Genomic DNA, 16,443 nt, shown 5'->3' on the forward strand with positions numbered 1-16,443 from the left:
TGCAGACACCTGCACCGTGAGGCTGCAGCCTGCTTGCCCTGGCTCCGTGTCAGCTCCAGGGATGCAGAGATCTGGCCCCAGGTCACTGCCCCTTGCTGGTTTACCCTCAAATGTTTACCTGTCCCCTGGGATAGTTCAAAGGTAACAGGGATTTCAGTCCCACCAGGCAGACAGGGCCCTCTGCGGGTGGTGAAGCTTGGGGTGGGGTGGGAGGCCCCTGCCTGGGGGAGAGCGATTCAGGAAGGGGGTGAGCGTCAGGCATCAGGCCTGGGGTCCGTATCCCTTAGATCAGTGTCCATGGAACAGCTCAGGTCTCTGTCACGGCCAGTCCTGGCATCACAGAGCCCAATTCTTCCCTCGGTCACAGCTGGGCATCCCGAGACAGCCCCAGCCAACGACCCAAACAGGCTCCGCAGCCGCAGTGGGGTCTGGGCACAGCTGCGGGAGCGTCTCCCAGAGCAGCATTTGCCCCCGGAAATCAGAGCTGGGACCGAGCTACTGGGGACAGCGTGTCCTGCCCCTCCCGACCCGGCCCTGTCCCCGGTCCGTGCCGGGCTTTCCCAGGGCTGGATTGAAATGAGTCAGGGGGTGGGTGTGCAGCGCCCCCTGCTGACCAGGCGAATGGCTCTCACAGTGAGGAAACGCCTGGTGGTGCCCAGCCGGAGCCCATCACTGCTGGGGAGATGGCGGGAGCCACGTTCTCTGATGGCCGCTGAGGGCCCAAGCGAGTGGCAGGGGGAGTGGGGCACTCGGTGAGTGTGGGTCACAGCGACACAGCGCTGGCCTGAGAGGCAGAGCAGCCATGGACTCTCCAGAGCAGCCCCACTGCTGCTCCCTGAGGGTTGGCAGGTTTAGCTCCTTCTCCTTCCTGCTTCCCAGGGGCCCCTCTCCCAGAGGCTGTTCGCTTCCAGCCTTTCTGGCCAGAGTAAAGAGAGAGAAGATCCCCCAGGCGGAAGTGTGGGGCAGGAGGCTGCTAACAGAGCTGACCCAGAATCGCTGGGTGGCTGTTAGCTGGGGCGGTGGGAGGGGGCTCGTCTGCACCCCAGGGACAGGTCCGGCCCCATCGTATGGACCAGTCTCCTCAGGGCGTGTTAGCAAAACACAGCAATTACGCCAGCTAGGGAAAAGCTGCAGAGAGCAGGGGGGACAAGACGGTTACTCGCTTTTGTAACTGTTGTTCTTCGAGATGTGTTGCTCATATCCATTCCAGTTAGGTGTGCGCGCACCGCGTGCACGTTCGTCGGAAGATTTTTACCCTAGCAACGCTCGGTGGGTCGGCTGGGCGCCCCCTGGAGTGGCGCCGCTATCGCGCCAAATATATACCCCTGCCGACCCATCCACTCCTCAGTTCCTTCTTGCCGGCTACTCCGACAGTGGGGAAGGAGGACAGGTTTGGAATGGATATGAGCAACACATCTCGAAGAACAACAATTACAAAGGTGAGTAACCGTCTTTTCTTCTTCAAGTGCTTGCTCATATTGATTCCAATTAGGTGATTCCCAAGCCTTACCTAGGCGGTGGGGTCGGAGTGAGACGTCGCGGAGTGTAAGACCGCTGAGCCAAAGGCAGCATCGTCTCTAGATTGTTGAACCAATGTGTAATGCGACACAAAGGTGTGGATGGAAGACCAGGTAGCCGCCCAACAAATTTCCTGAATGGGCACATGGGCCAGAAAGGCAGCAGAGGAGGCTTGAGCCCAAGTAGAATGGGCAGTGAGATGTCCAGTGGGAACATGCGCCAAGTCATAGCACGCCTGGATACATGATGTCACCCAAGAAGAAATTAATTGGGAGGAGATGGGCATACCCTTCATTTGGTCAGCGACGGCCACAAAGAGCTGAGGAGAGCGCCGGAAGGGCTTGGTTCTCTCAATATAAAAGGCGAGAGCCCTGCGGACATCCAAGGTGTGTAGTTGTTGTTCCCGACGCGATGAGTGCGGTTTCGGGAAGAAAACATGGAGGAAAACATGCACTGCTACAGACTAGGGACCGAATGGCTGGGCAGCAGTTCTGCAGAAAAGGACCTAGGGGTTATGGTGGATGAAAAGCTGAATATGAGTCAACAGTGTGCCCTTGTTGCCAAGAAGGCTAATGGCATTTTGGGTTGTATAAGTAGGGGCATTTCCAGCAGATCGAGGGATGTGATCATTCCCCTCTACTCAGCACTGGTGAGGCCTCATTTGGAGTACTGTGTCCAGTTTTGGGCCCCACACTACAAGAAGGATGTGGATAAATTGGAGAGAGTCCAGCTGAGGGCAACAAAAATGATTAGAGGGCTGGAGCACATGACTTATGAGGAGAGGCTGAGGGAACTGGGATTGTTTAGTCTGCAGAAGAGAAGAATGAGGGGGGATTTGATAGCTGCTTTCAACTACCTGAAAGGGGGTTCCAAAGAGGATGGATCTAGACTGTTCTCAGTGGTAGAAGATGACAGAACAAGGAGTAATGGTCTCAAGTTGCAGAGGGAGAGGTTTAGGCTGGATATTAGGAAAAACTTTTTCACTAGGAGGGTGGTGAAGCACTGGAATGGGTTACCTAGGGAGGTAGTGGAATCTCCTTCCTTAGAGGTTTTTAAGGTCAGGCTTGACAAAGCCCTGGCTGGGATGATTTAGTTGGGTTTGGTCCTGCTTTGAGCAGGGGGTTGGACTAGATGACCTCCTGAGGTCCCTTCCAACCCTGAGATTCTATGATTCTATGAAAACGTCTTGATTGACGTGGAATGCAGACACCACTTTAGGGAGGAATGCCGGGTGCGGTTGGAGCTGTACCTTGTCCTTATGGAAGACAGTATAAGGGGGATTTGCAGTGAAAGTGTGACGTTCCGAAACTCGTCTCGCCGATGTAATAGCAACGAGAAAGGCCGTCTTCCAGGAGAGGTACAGCAATGAGCAGGTAGCCAAAGGCTCAAAGGGAGGACCCATGAGCTGAGCCAGCACCAGGTTCAGGTCCCAAGTAGGGGCAGGACTCCTGACTTGAGGGTACAGTCGTTCCAACCCCCTACAAAACCTGGAAACCATGTGGTGAGAGAAGACTGTACTGCCCGCCTCTCCCGGATGGAAGGCGGAAATGGCTGCAAGATGCACTCGTATAGATGAGACTGACAGGTTTTGCTCCTTAAGGGACCATAAGTAATCCAGGATAGTGGGGATGGACTCGGAAGGAATCCCCGCTGAGCGCACCAACAGGAGAAGCGCTTCCACTTGGCGAGATATGTCGTTCGCGTGGAAGGCTTTCTACTCCCCAATAGGACCTGTTGCACAGCATCCGAACAGTGCAACTCTGATTGGCTTAACCATAGAGCAGCCATAGAGTCAGATGGAGGGACTGCAGGTCCAGGTGGTGAAGCCTGCCGAAGTCCTGGGATATGAGGTCTGGATAGAGTAGTAAGGGAATCGGATCCGCCACTGAGAGGTCGAGCAACTGGGTGTACCAATGTTGCCTCAGCCACGCTGGAGCAATTAGAATTAGGTGAGCCCTGTCCCTGTGGAGCTTGAGGAGGACTCGGTGGACAAGTGGGAACGGAGGGAAGGCATAAAGGAGGTGTTCGTTCCATGGGATCAGGAACGATCGAGAGGGAGCCCGGGGAGCGACCCTGCAGGGAGCAGAACTGTTGGCATTTCCGGTTCTGCCGGAAGATGAAAAGGTCTATGAGGGGAAACTCCCACCTCTGGAAGACAGAATAGATGATGTCTGGGCGGATGGACCACTCGTGAGTGAGGAAGGATCTGCTCAATTGGTCCGCCAAGGTGTTCCGGATTCCTGGGAGAAAGGATGCTACCAGGTCTATTGAGTGGGCTATGCAAAAGTCCCATAGCCGAATCGCCTCCCGACAGAGGGGGGAGGATCGTGTTCCCCCTTGCTTGTTTATATAATACATGGCCGTTGTGTTGTCCGTGAAGACCGAGACACAACGACCCTGCAACCGATCCTGGAATGCCTGACATGCTAGGCGGACTGCTCTCAACTCCCAGACGTTTATGTGCAACGCCAACTCCTGGAGGGACCAGAGGGCTTGCGTGCGAAGATGCCCCAGATGAGCGCCCCATCCCAGGGATGATGCGTCCGTTGTTAAGGACACAGAGGGTTGTGGTGGATGGAATGGGAGGCCCGCACACACCAGGGACTGCGACCTCCACCAATTGAGGGAGGTGAGGACGCCTGATGGAATGGTGAGTATCATGTCTATGGCGTCCCTGCCTGGGCGCTATGTCGAGGCGAGCCAAGTTTGAAGGGACCTCATGCGCAGTCTGGCGTGCTTTGTTACAAATGTGCACGCTGCCAGGTGGCCAAGGAGGCGGAGGCAAGAGCGAGCTGAGGTTGTCGGGAAGTCTTGGAGCGTTTGAATTAGGGAGACAATCGACTGAAATCGAGGCAAAGGCAGACTGGCTGTTGCAAGAGTGGAGTCTAGAATCGACCCGATGAACTCTATTCTCTGCGTAGGTACTAGAGTGGATTTCTCTAGATTGAGCAGGAGGCCTAGACGCATGAACAGGTCCTTGATGATGTGTACGTGCGTGGTGACTTGTGCCTTCGAAGTCCCTCGAATTAGCCAGTCGTCGAGGTATGGGAAGACATGAATTCGACGGCGGCGGAGGGAGGCCGCGACTACCGCCATGCACTTCGTAAACACCCGCGGGGCCGTGGAGAGGCCGAAGGGGAGGACTGTGAACTGAAAGTGCTGGCAGCCCACCAGAAACCGTAAATACCGTCTGTGTGGAGGTGTAGCAGGGTGGACCCTGCTCCGGCCCTGAGGGCTTGGAAAAGCAGCCTGGCAGGGCTTGAGAGCTGCAGCTGGAGGCTGGGCTGATGGGGAAAGTGGCTGCAGCTGGAGGCCACGCCCCAAACTGAAGCCCTGGGGCTTATAAGAAGCAGGGAAGCCAGAGCCCAGAAAGAGTCTCTCTCTGCCTCCAGAGAGAGATGGGCCTGGCTGCTTAGAGGCTGAGACTAGGTACCTGAGTGAAGCAGGGCTGGGGAACAGGCTGAGGAGCTAGGGAAGCTCCAGCCAGGAAAGCCCCAGGCTGCGGCCTAGCAAAGGGCCTATAGGTACTGTGGGTTGCAGAGGGCAGCCCAGGGGTAGGACAAGGCAGCAGGTCCAAACCCCCTTTGCCTGTGATGAGTGGGCTGATACTGCAGTCTGCCCCAGGGTGTGGGGCTAGACCATGACTGACAGTAGCCACTACTGAGGCAAGGCGGGGATAGTAGCGTGGGGTTCCCCTGGGAGGGGGAGACCCAATTATAGATAGCGGGCACCGGGTCCAGGGAGGGACGCCGGGGCCAGAGAACAGGCGGGTCACCAGCCTGCTGAGGGCGCTCCAGGGCTGGACCGAGGGACATTCCGGGACCAACCAGCAGGAGGCGCGGCAGGGGTGAGTACCGACCCTGTTACAGGAGGGTATATGGAAATGTGGAAATATGCGTCCTTCATGTCGAAAGTGGCGTACCAATCTCCGGGATCCAGGGAAGGGATGATGGTCCCCAGGGATACCATGCGAAACTTGAACTTTTTCATAAACTTGTTCAGTCCTCGCAGGTCCAGGATAGGTCGAAGACCTCCTTTCGCCTTGGGGATTAGGAAATATCGGGAATAAAACCCCTTGCCCCTTGAGAGCTCTGGAACCTCCTCTATAGCTCCGATGACACAGAGTTTGAGTACCTCTTGTACGAGGAGTTGCTCCTGAGAGGGGTCCCTGAAGAGGGACGAGGTGGGGTGGGAGAGTGGGGTTGAAATAAACTGTAGGTGGTATCCCAATTCCACCATGCGAAGGACCCAACGATCCGAAGTGAGTTGGGACCATGCAGGGAGGAAGGAGGAAAGACGGTTGCAAAACAAAAAGGGATCTTGGGAGGTCATCGGTACGCTGCTCTCAGGCGCACCCTCAAAAGTTTGCTTTGGGTCCCGCGGATGGTTTAGCGGAACCCGAATTATTGTTGCCCCCTTGAGGTCCCGACTGTCGTCTGCGAGTATAGCGACCTCGACGTCTAGCAAAGTCCTGCCTTGGCCGCGGTGGGGGGTAAGGGCACTGAGGCTGAGGGCGGAAGGACCGTCTCTGAGTCTGAGGGGTATGCATTCCGAGTGAACGCATAATCACCCGGTTGTCCTTCAGACTCTGTAGCCTGGGGTCTGTCTTTTGAGAAAATAGGCCCTGGCCATCGAATGGGAGGTCTTCGATAGTATATTGAAGCTCCGGTGGCAGACCCGACACCTGAAGCCATGAAATCCGTCGCATCGCTATGCCCGAGGCGACTGTACAAGCTGCCGAATCTGCAGCGTCCAGCGAGGCCTGGAGCGAGGTACGAGCTACCTTTTTGCCTTCCTCCAACAATGCTGAGAACTCTTGTTTGGAGTCCTGAGGGAGCAGCTCAGAGAACTTACTCACTGACTGCCAGGTGTTATAATTGTACCTGCTCAACAGGGCCTGCTGGTTTGCTACTCATAATTGGAGGCCCCCTGCAGAGTAGACCTTCCGGCCCAATAGGTCCATATGTCTGGCCTCCTTTGATTTCGGGGCAGGGGCCTGCTGGCCATGGCGCTCCCTCTCATTAACAGATTGCACAACTAACGAGGAGGGAGGGGGGTGTACATACAAGTACTCATAGCCCTTGGAGGGCAGCATGTATTTGCGTTCAACCCCTCTGGCAGTCGACTGAATGGATGCCGGGGATTGCCAGATAGTGTCTGCTCTGGCCTGGATTGAACGAATAAAAGGGAGGGCCACGCGGGTGGGTGCCTCCGCTGACAAGATGTCTACGACCAGGTCTTCAACCTCCGGGACTTCCTCTATGGGCAAGTTGATATTCTGTGCTACCCGCCGGAGGAGGTCCTGATGCGACCGAAGGTCGATAGGAGGTGGACCCAATACGGATGTGCCAGCCACTGCCTCATCTGGGGAAGAGGAAGAAGATAGCCCCGGAACGAGTGGGTCCTGAAGTGGCTCCTGGTCCTGGGCAACATCTGGGGTAGGAGAAGCTTGGGCATCAGGTACCGGTGCTGAAGCGTCCTCGGTACCGGTCGGTGGAGGCCGGCTAATCGTCGCCTCTGGCACACGATGCTCTGCAGCAACCGGGCGAGGCGGCACAGCAGGCTCGCCTTGGGCCTGATGGTATGCCCAAGGCGTCCAAAAGGGCCACTGCTGCGGTGCGTGGTCTGGGGCGTGATGTCTCTGGGAGACTCTACTATTATTATCCGAGTCCCCATATGAGGCAGAGTCGGCATGAGACGAAGCCAAGGCGTGTCGGGACGGCCATGGCGGAGCTGTGCTGGAATGGGGCAGGTCCCTGTAGGTGGACGACCCATGTGCCCTATGCGGCACCGGAGAGCGGTGCCGGGAGTCGTAGCGGTACCAGGACGGAGATCGGGACCTACTACCAGCGCGGTGCCGGGAGGTCGACCAAAGTCTAGAGTCCCTGCGTCTCGACCTGCTGCAGGAGCCCCGGTGCCGGGATCAGTGCCGGGACCGGGAGCTGTGCCGGGAGTACCGCGTCGGCGAGCGGGACCACGATCGGTGCCGTGAGTAGGACCGGTGCCTTGATGGATAGCGGTACCGGGACTGCGAACGGTGCCGAGATCGGGATCGATGACTGGATCTCGACCGTCTGCGGCGACGCTTGACGGTGCCCTGCGATGGCTGGCTTGCCTATTGATTGAGGAGCCCGCACCGGCGGTGCCGGGGGCTGAGGCGGCCCTGGGTCCGTTAGGGTGATCAAGTCCCTCGCCTTTGCAAATGGCTCTGGCGTAGAGGGCACAATAAGCTCAACCACGGCAGGAGCCGGAGAGCCAATGGGCACCGGACTCAATGGCCCCTGAGAGGCCGGAATCGACGGTGCGACCGGTGTCAGTGCCGTGGCAGTTGAGGGTGCCTGGCGGTCCGATCTCAGTGAGTGCTCAGACTGCACCCCGGACGCGGGTGCCGCAGGAGCCTTGCGCTTCTTGCCACACAGGGAGAGTGACCGGTGCCGTTTATGAGTCAGCGGCTGGTTCGGGGCCTTCGCAGTGCTGGTGGTCCCCGGTGCGGAGGCGGTACTCGTCCCCGGTGCCGACGGTGGTGCCGATGCAGGAGGAGTGAGAGCTGCCTCCATTAGGAGCTGCTTAAGGCGAATGCCCCACTCCTTTTTTGTCCGGGGTTTAAACGCCTTGCAAATACGGCACTTGTCCGCAAGATGGGATTCTCCGAGGCACCTAAGACAGGAGCTATGAGGGTCTCCTGTGGGCATCGGCCTATGGCAGGTCGAGCACTGTTTGAACCCCAGCGAACCGGGCATGGGCCCGGTACCGGGCGAGGGAGAAAGGGCTAAGCCCCGATCCATCTCAACTATTTACACTAACTACTACTAAAAATAATAAAAGTTAACTATAAACACAAATACTGAACTATATACACTATAAAGAGAAGAAAAACGAGCGAAAAGCTAGGGAAATGGAGGACAGCTAAGCCACGTTCCACTGTTCCAACAACCGACACGGGTGGTAAGAAGGAACTGAGGAGCGGATGGGTAGGCAGGGGTATATATTCGGCGCCATAGCAGCGCCACTCCAGGGGGCGCCCAGCCGACCCACCGAGTGTTGCTAGGGTAAAAGTCTTCCGACGAACGTGCACGCAGCGCGCGCACACCTAACTGGAATTGATATAAGCAAGCACTCAAAGAAGAATTACCCGATGGGACCAGGAAATAAGAAAAACATGATTCAGCTCAGAAACTGACACTAAGTCGCCAGGGCCAAGAGAACCCGACCCAGCCAAGTCCAGCCAGGTTTGAACGCTGCCCCCTCCCGAGACATCTCCCCTCCGTCAGGGCTTTCTTCCCACAGGCCCCACGTGCCCAGCTGTATCTCAGGCTTCACCACCTCCACTGTGGGCCTCTCCCACCTCGCTCCCCGGCCCTGGGAGCCTCCTGTCTACCAAGGGACCCCATAGGGCCTAGAGAACACGGCTCCATCCCCACATGCCTCCCCCGCCACACACAGACTGAAGAGACTCCAGGAACCTGGGGGGATCCACAATTGGAGCAGAGGGTCCCCGTAAAGGGAAAACAGCTGGTGGGACATGACCCCTGGGGGCTGCGCAGGGACCCACTGCTCTCTTGCGCTGTCTTCGTTTGATCTGCTCTGTAGTTTTCAGCTGCATCTCCAAGGCTCAGGTCGTGCTGAGCCAGCCCTGGGTCCAACACATTCCGTCTGAATTCCGTCTCCAGGCTTCACACCGCAGTGTCCAGTATGTGCTGAGCATGCAACGTCCCTCTGTGTGTTTGAACCTTCAGCACAGGTTGCTACTCCTTGAGCCACAGCCACAGCTTTACGTTGAGTGGCAGCAGGAGCAGGTTGTTGTCCTGGGGGGGTGATGGGCTATTTGGCTCAGTGGGCTGGGTGGGACGGAGGTCCTGCTCCATGTGATCGCCCAGAGGTGCCATGGGCCACTGGAGCCATGGTCTGTGCCCAGGGAGGGAAGCCCACACCTCTTGCTAGAGCAGCTCCCACTTGTTCCCAGGACAGGAGCTGGCGCTGCTGCTTTGGGGGTGGCAGCAGGAGGTGGCACTGTGGGAGGTTCGAGCTCAGTGAGATTTGGGCAGGAACACAAGTGCCAGAGGGGAAATGGGGATTGTTCTGAACAGTTTATGTCAGTGGTTCTCCCTCCACCTGTGGCCCGAGGACAAACGGGGGCTGGCAAACTAGGTCTAAGGAGTCCGTGAAAGGCCGTCGTTCCCACAGAACAGTGGTTTTCACCCTGTGGTCTGCAGTCCCCTGGGAGTCCGCAGAGTCTGTCTAAGATTTCCAAGGGGGTCCGCACCTCCCTTCGAAATGTTATAGGGGTCCCCAAATGGAAAAAGGTAGAAACCCCGGGCCTCCTATCTAAGAAATATCTGAATGGAATCTGATGGAACAAAGAAAAGCCAATTCTCCAGCCTGAGGGCTGAATAGCAAAGACCCGCTGCAAACAATGGCGGGTGAGAGCATCTCAAAGAAAAGACTGAGAGAGAATTTTATCATCGAAAGGGTCAGGCAGCAGAAATAGAGGGGCTGCTATTAGCTCCACCTATAAACGTCCCTGGGAACAGGAATTAAATGCCACCAGCTCTGTTAGTGTAACGTTATCGCTACAGAAGCCAGGTCCGGGCAAAGAGGAAGAGAAATGCCTTTTTGTGACTGCCCCGGCTGTACACAGAACAATACCGTCTTTCAATACGGGAGCACTTCCTATTCCCCAAATACTAAAGTCCAGTTCTCCTGCCTCCTTAGACAGGCACGTGCAGCCCTCTGGGATGTATTTCTTCCATCCTTTCCCACTGAGACTGAGCTTGTGGTCATGACTCTTTGGTGAATCTTTCACACACTGGCCTGGGGAAAGCCCCTGCACCTACAAACTGCATCAGGTGCCTTTAACATCTGCGCATCTCACAGCATGTACACTAGGCTCTCACACCTTGGTTGACTGGGGATAGACCTGTCACAGAGATCGCCTTTCCCCACAATGGTCATTGGTCCGTGGTCCGTGGTACAATGGATCAATTATATGATATAACCTTTTTCCAGAGGGTATGGCTGGAGAGTCTTGCCCGCATGCTCGGGGTTCAGCTGACTGCCATATTTGGGGTCGGGAAGGAATTTTCCTCCAGGGAAGATTGGCAGTGGCCCTGGAGGTTTTTCGCCTTCCTCCGAAGCATGGGGCAGGGGTCGCTTGCTTAAGGAGTGGGTGGATCGGCTTATGTGGCCTGCATCTTGCAGGAGGTCAGACTAGATGATCATAGTGGTCCCTTCTGATCTTGAATTCTATGATTCTATGATTCTATGAATTAAACAGATAGTAACAAAACATACCAAAAACCCCAAAACAAGTGAGAGTTGTAAGGAGTCGGACAAACCATTCCTCCCTCTCTCAGGCCTTCGCTTTTAAAATCAATTTAGTTCAACCCATGCGAGCCAGTAGAGGTGCTCCTGTCGGGCTGAGAGAAGAGTTGATTCTCGTTTAGCCTCAATTCCTAATTGATTGAACCTAAACTAAAACAACCTCCGCCACATCACAATAAGTGCATCCACACTGGGGCTTTCACTGGTGTAAGTAGACTGGTTTCAAAACTAACTTCAGTTGAACTGGTTCATTTTCATGTAGACGTGTGTAACAAGGGCAGCTCTGCCAACCGGGGCTGGAACCCCGTGGGCTGTTGCTGCCCGACCCAGGGTTAAAGCCAAACCCCACAGCAATGACCGAAGGGCTGGGGAAGGGGACAGAGCCACGCTCCCAGGATCTGGCTGCTCTAAGGATGCACAGGAGCCGTGTGAGGAGCAGCAGCAGCAGGGCAGGCACAAAGTGACAAAACAGCCTCACAAAGAGGTGGGTTTTTGTATTTTGTTTTACACTGAACCTGCTGCTCCAGGCAGGAGGGGCAGCAAATCCCAGGGGTCCCCACTGCAGTCACTGGTCCCCGCGTGTGACAGACAGCTGGGATCACGCGGCCGGTCTGGAGGCTGAAAGATGGCACAGCAGGTAGGATGTTTGCAGAGTGAACAGGGAGATGTTGGATGAAGAAGGTGCTAAGGGGGATAGTGTAGCTGGTTCAGGGAAGAGAAGCAGCTGAGATGAGGCCTGTCCGTGCTCCCCTGATCCTGGGATGTTTGGCTGCCGGTGCGGCGCTCTCAGGACAGGAGGGGAGGGGGCTGCCCAGCAGGGGTGGGGGCTTCAGCGGGAATTTTCCATTGTGTCAGCATCAGGGGCTTTAAACAAATACAAATATCCCCTGAAACAGGATCAAAATCACCCCCCAACACCCGGCAGACACCTGTGGACACGGCCCCCCAGAACTCTGTAAACCCCCAATAAGACTCTCCCCTCAGAGACTTACACTCCTCCAGCCAATCAGATCCCACCATTCCTCACTGTCCGGGGCTCTCATCTAGTCACATCCCCTCTCTCAATCCCACCTCCCCCGGCCGTGGCATGTACGTGCCCTTGAGGGCGAGGGCTGGGGGTTCTCAGCGGGGGGACCTGCCTGTGGGACTCAGTCCCTCTCCTGGCTCCAGAGAGCCGGTGTGACGAGCTCTGCAGGGAGCATCGTGCACACGGGGGCCAGGCTGCAGGGGAGAGGAGCTGGCAGAACAGGGGCCCAGTGAAACTTGGGAGCAGGAGCCGGACATGATCGAGCCTTCGGACCATGGCAGACTGTTCCATATGTGTAGGTGTGTCTCTGATGCAGACCACTGGCCTTGTGGCCTGTGTCCCCCTAAATGCACTCCCCAACCGATTAGGGAAGTGTCCGTGGTGAACATGAGTACTGGGGATCATTGCTGGAAGGAAACCCTAGTGAAGAGGTTCTCTGGTCTTGTCCACCACAGTAGGGAAGCTAGAACATTGGGAGGAGGAGTTAACAGCATCCCTAAGGTGTGTCTGTTGGGTTTGAAATTGGAATTGAGCCAGCCCTGAAGACATCTCATGTGCAGCCTGGCGTACTGGACTATGAAAGTGGTGTCTGCCATGTGACCAAGGAGCTGTAGGCAGAGCCTTTCCTGTGTCCTTGGACGAACAGAGAGCGTGCGTATGACCTGCGTGATAGCGAGGAATCTGTGATATGGGAGCAAGGCTCTGCTCTGGATTGAGTTGAGATGAGCTCCGATGAACTCAATCTGTTGTGTAGGTACCAGGGTGGATTTTTGGGTGTTTATTTGGAGGCCTAGGCTGTGAAAGAGGGCGATAGTGAAAGGGTAGCTTGGAGTGTCTCGCCATAGGAGTTGCCCTTGATGAGGCAATCGTCCAGGTAGGGGAACAGCGTGACTCCATGTCTGTGGAGGTGAGCCACAACCACCGCTAGAGTTTTGGAAAAGACTCTCAGTGCTGTGGAGAGGCCGAAAGGAAGAACTCTGTATTGGAAATGGTCGTGACCAATTGTGAAGCATAGAAAGCGTCTGTGAGCTGGATGAATTGATATATGAAAATAGGTGTATTGTAGGTCGAGGGCTGTAAACCAGTCCCCTTAATCCAGTGCAGGAATTAATGTGCCCAGTGTGACCATTTTGAATTTTTGTATCCTCGCGAATTTGTTCAGTTGGCGTAAGTCTAGTATAGGCCTCCATCCCCCAGTCTTTTTCTGGGTCAGGAAGTAATGGGAGTAGAAACCTTTCCCTCGATGTTGCATCGGCACAGGCTCCACTGCGCCTAGCTGTAGAAGATGAGCCACTTCTGCGCGAAGCAGGTGCTCATGAGAGGAGTCCCTGAAGAGGGACGGGGAAGGGGAGGAGGATAGGATATGAATGGGATAGAGTAACCGGACTGAACTATCTCAAGGACTCAGCGGTCCTGTGTAATTTGCTGACAGGCATGTTGGAAAATTCTGGAGGGGGTGGCCAAATGGGCAAGTAGGCTGTGGAATCAAGGGGTGGTCGCACAGACCCTGGACCAACCTTTTAAAATTGTTGTTTATTCCCGGATGGATGGGAAGTGGTTGCTTGAGCTTGATTTTGTCTGCGCTTAGGGAGTCTAGCGCGATTCCTATTTATGTGGTAAGGTTTAGGTTGAGGCCGATAATATTGTTGTGTACGTGGCCTTTGGTAGGGTTGGTATCGTTGACCCCTGGGAAGAGATGGGTGAATGCCCAGGGTGCGCAGTGTCGCTCCAGAATCTTTCATTGTGTGAAGTAGTTCATCAGTTTTTTAGAAAACAGTTTCTCTTTATCAAAGGGGAGGTCCTCCACTTTGTTCTGCAGGTCTTTAGGGATGCCAGATGCAGAAAGCCATGAAGATCTGCACATAACCACAGCCAGTGCAGTCGTACGGGCTGCTGTGTCTGCCATGTCTAAAGAGGCTTGTAGGGCCATTCTGGAAATCAATTGGCCCTCGCTCAGAATTGATTTAAAGTCCGCTCTCCTGTCCTCTGGAATGTAAGAGGCAAATTCAAAAGTTTATTGTAGTTATCAAAGTTGTGCATGGCAAGAAGTGCAAGGTAGTTTGCAATCCAGAATTGTAGAGTGGAGGATGTGTAAACCTTGCGACCCAAGACGTCAAGGCATTTAAGGTCCTTGTCTTGCGGGGTGGACCGATATTGTGGCTGTTTCGTTCTTTATGCGACTGCATCGATAATGAAAGAGGTTGGTTGCAGGTGAGAAAATAGGAAGTCAGCGTCCTTAGCAGGAACATAGTATCTACGTTCGGCTTTTCTGCAGGTTGGTAATAAAGAAGCTGGAGTTTGCCAGAGAGCGTCAGCTGGTTCCAAGAGTGCCTCATTTATAGGGAGCGTGATCTTTGAGGGTGCAGAGGGTTGAAGGATTCTGAGGAGTTTATGTTGTGTCTCCTGAATATCTTCTAGGGGGATGTCCTGACTGAGTGGTAGGAAGGATGTGGCCAAGGGTACCACTGAGGCCAAGGCATAGGGTAGGAAAACCCAAGTGCTGCCCATGGAGGGTCGAAGTAGGGAAACTGAGGCTGGTGGCTGCAGACCTTAGCCTGAGGTGGAAAAGGCTCCAGTGGGGGAGGAGAGGGAGGTGTGGAGAACTCTGCTTGCTGTTGTAGATCAGGTTCACTTTCAGTGAAGGTAGCCAGTTCAGGTGGTGAGAGAGGGTGTTCGAAGAGTAAGCCCTGTGTATCGAGGAGCGGAGAGTTAGGCTCAGGTGGCACTGAGAGGTCACTCTGAGTGAAGAAGTGTTGCTCCTGCTCCCTGGGCTGTGCTGAGCCTGGACTGTGCTCTGTCATGTTAAGAAGCAAAAGTGAAAGTGTGAGCAGTGCAGTGGGTCAGTTGGAGGTGCCCTGCAGGGGGGTCTGCTGCTGGTGCGGGGGCGGAAGACAGGCTCGGTGCCAACGTTCTTCCTGGCACCGGGGCAGAGCGTGCGGTCGGGTTTTGTTTTTTTTTTCTTTTTTTTTTTTTTGCCCTGAGGCTTGCGGTGCCAACCTCTTTGTCAGCACCGGGGCAGAGCGCGCAGCCGGGTTCATGGCTGTTTTTAGCCCTGAGGCTTGCGGTGCTGATGTCCTTGTAGGCACCGGGGCAGAGCGCGCAGCCAGCTTCGCGGCTATTTTTAGCGCTGAGGCACTTGGTGCCACGGAATCCTTTTGTGTCCGGGAGGTTGAATTTCAGCCTCTATGGTCTGTGGGAGCCGTAGTTGAGGCGTGATCCGGGGCTGAGGCGCCTGCCTTTGGCGCTGTCAGCACAGAGGGTAGGGATCTCGCAGGAGACCCCTTACCCTTGTTAAAGTCTCTCCTATGAGACTGCTCTGCTTCTTGCCTCCGCTTCAGGGAGGGTGAAGCAACGCTCCCCACCGGTTCAGATCTGGCTGCGGAGGATGTGGGAGCGGGTTTAACTTTCCCTGTCTCCGAAAGCAGCTGCAGGGATTTTTCCATGAGAAGCATTTTAAGCCGCAGGTCCCTGTCGCGCCGAACCCTTGACTTGAGGCTCATACAGTGGAGCACTTTGCGGGGATGTGGGCTTCCGCGAGGCTCTTCACACAATGTGAGTGCCCATCCAACCTTGGCATGGAGTCCTGACAGAAAACACACCTCTTGAATCCTGAAGCCCCTGGCATTGTGAATTAGAAATGGCAGGGGAGAGTGTCTCAGTGAGAGACAAGTCTGAAGTGATTTTTTTTTTTAAACTATTTTTTTTTTAAACCCTATGTAACTACACTAAAGGAAGGGAAACAACTGGGATGTAACTAATAATTATTTCTATATTCTTTGTTACTTTGTTCCTACAGAGACCAGGGAAGAGAAGCAGCACTGCCCCGAGTCCCGTCTTCAGCCGGGGACAGTTGAGAAGGAACTGAGTGGGGTGAGAGACACAGGCGCTCAGGAAGATTCCAACGAGGTGGGAGATACCATCTGAGCGCCTGCGTCCCGACCAGGCACTGCTACCGAATATCTCTGATCAACGGCGCCGGGACGCACCAACACCTAGAGTGGAGCACCCACAGGGACAGCACTCGAAGAAGAACCCCATTTCTGAGCCTCCTACAGGAACCCAGTCTGTGTCCCCAGATACCACAGGCCAGGGGACTCAACCAGAGGTGGTGGAACCAGACTCCAGACCAGAGTCTATGGCAGCAGCTGTAAATCCAGTTCCTGGGACCCAGCCCAAACCAACCCAAGGATTGGAACTGGCAGAGCAGTCAACCCCAGAGCCTGGGCCTGCAACCCCACCAGAGTCAGAGGAGCCAGCACCAAGGGGTGCCACAGAGCCTGCATCTGCAGCAGCAGCTAAACCAGTGCAAGAGGCTCAACCAGAGCCTGAAATACCACCTAGTGCACCAGCGGAGAGCGGGTCACAGTCAATGGAAACAACCCCATCACCTGCATTGCTTCCAGTGGGACCAAGCTGAAGCCCACCACGCAGAGATGCCCTAATGTCTCCAGCCTCAAGGGAACAGTTCCAGGCAGAGCAGGAAGCAGATGAGAGCCCCTTGAGAGCTTGGATGGCGGCATGGAACGACCCACCGCCTCTCAGCTCTTCTAACAGGTCCAGGTTTGTTATAGAAGGAG

The sequence above is a fragment of the Mauremys reevesii genome, linkage group 17 (assembly GCF_016161935.1).
Source record: "Mauremys reevesii isolate NIE-2019 linkage group 17, ASM1616193v1, whole genome shotgun sequence".
Classification (NCBI taxonomy): Eukaryota; Metazoa; Chordata; order Testudines; family Geoemydidae; genus Mauremys; species Mauremys reevesii.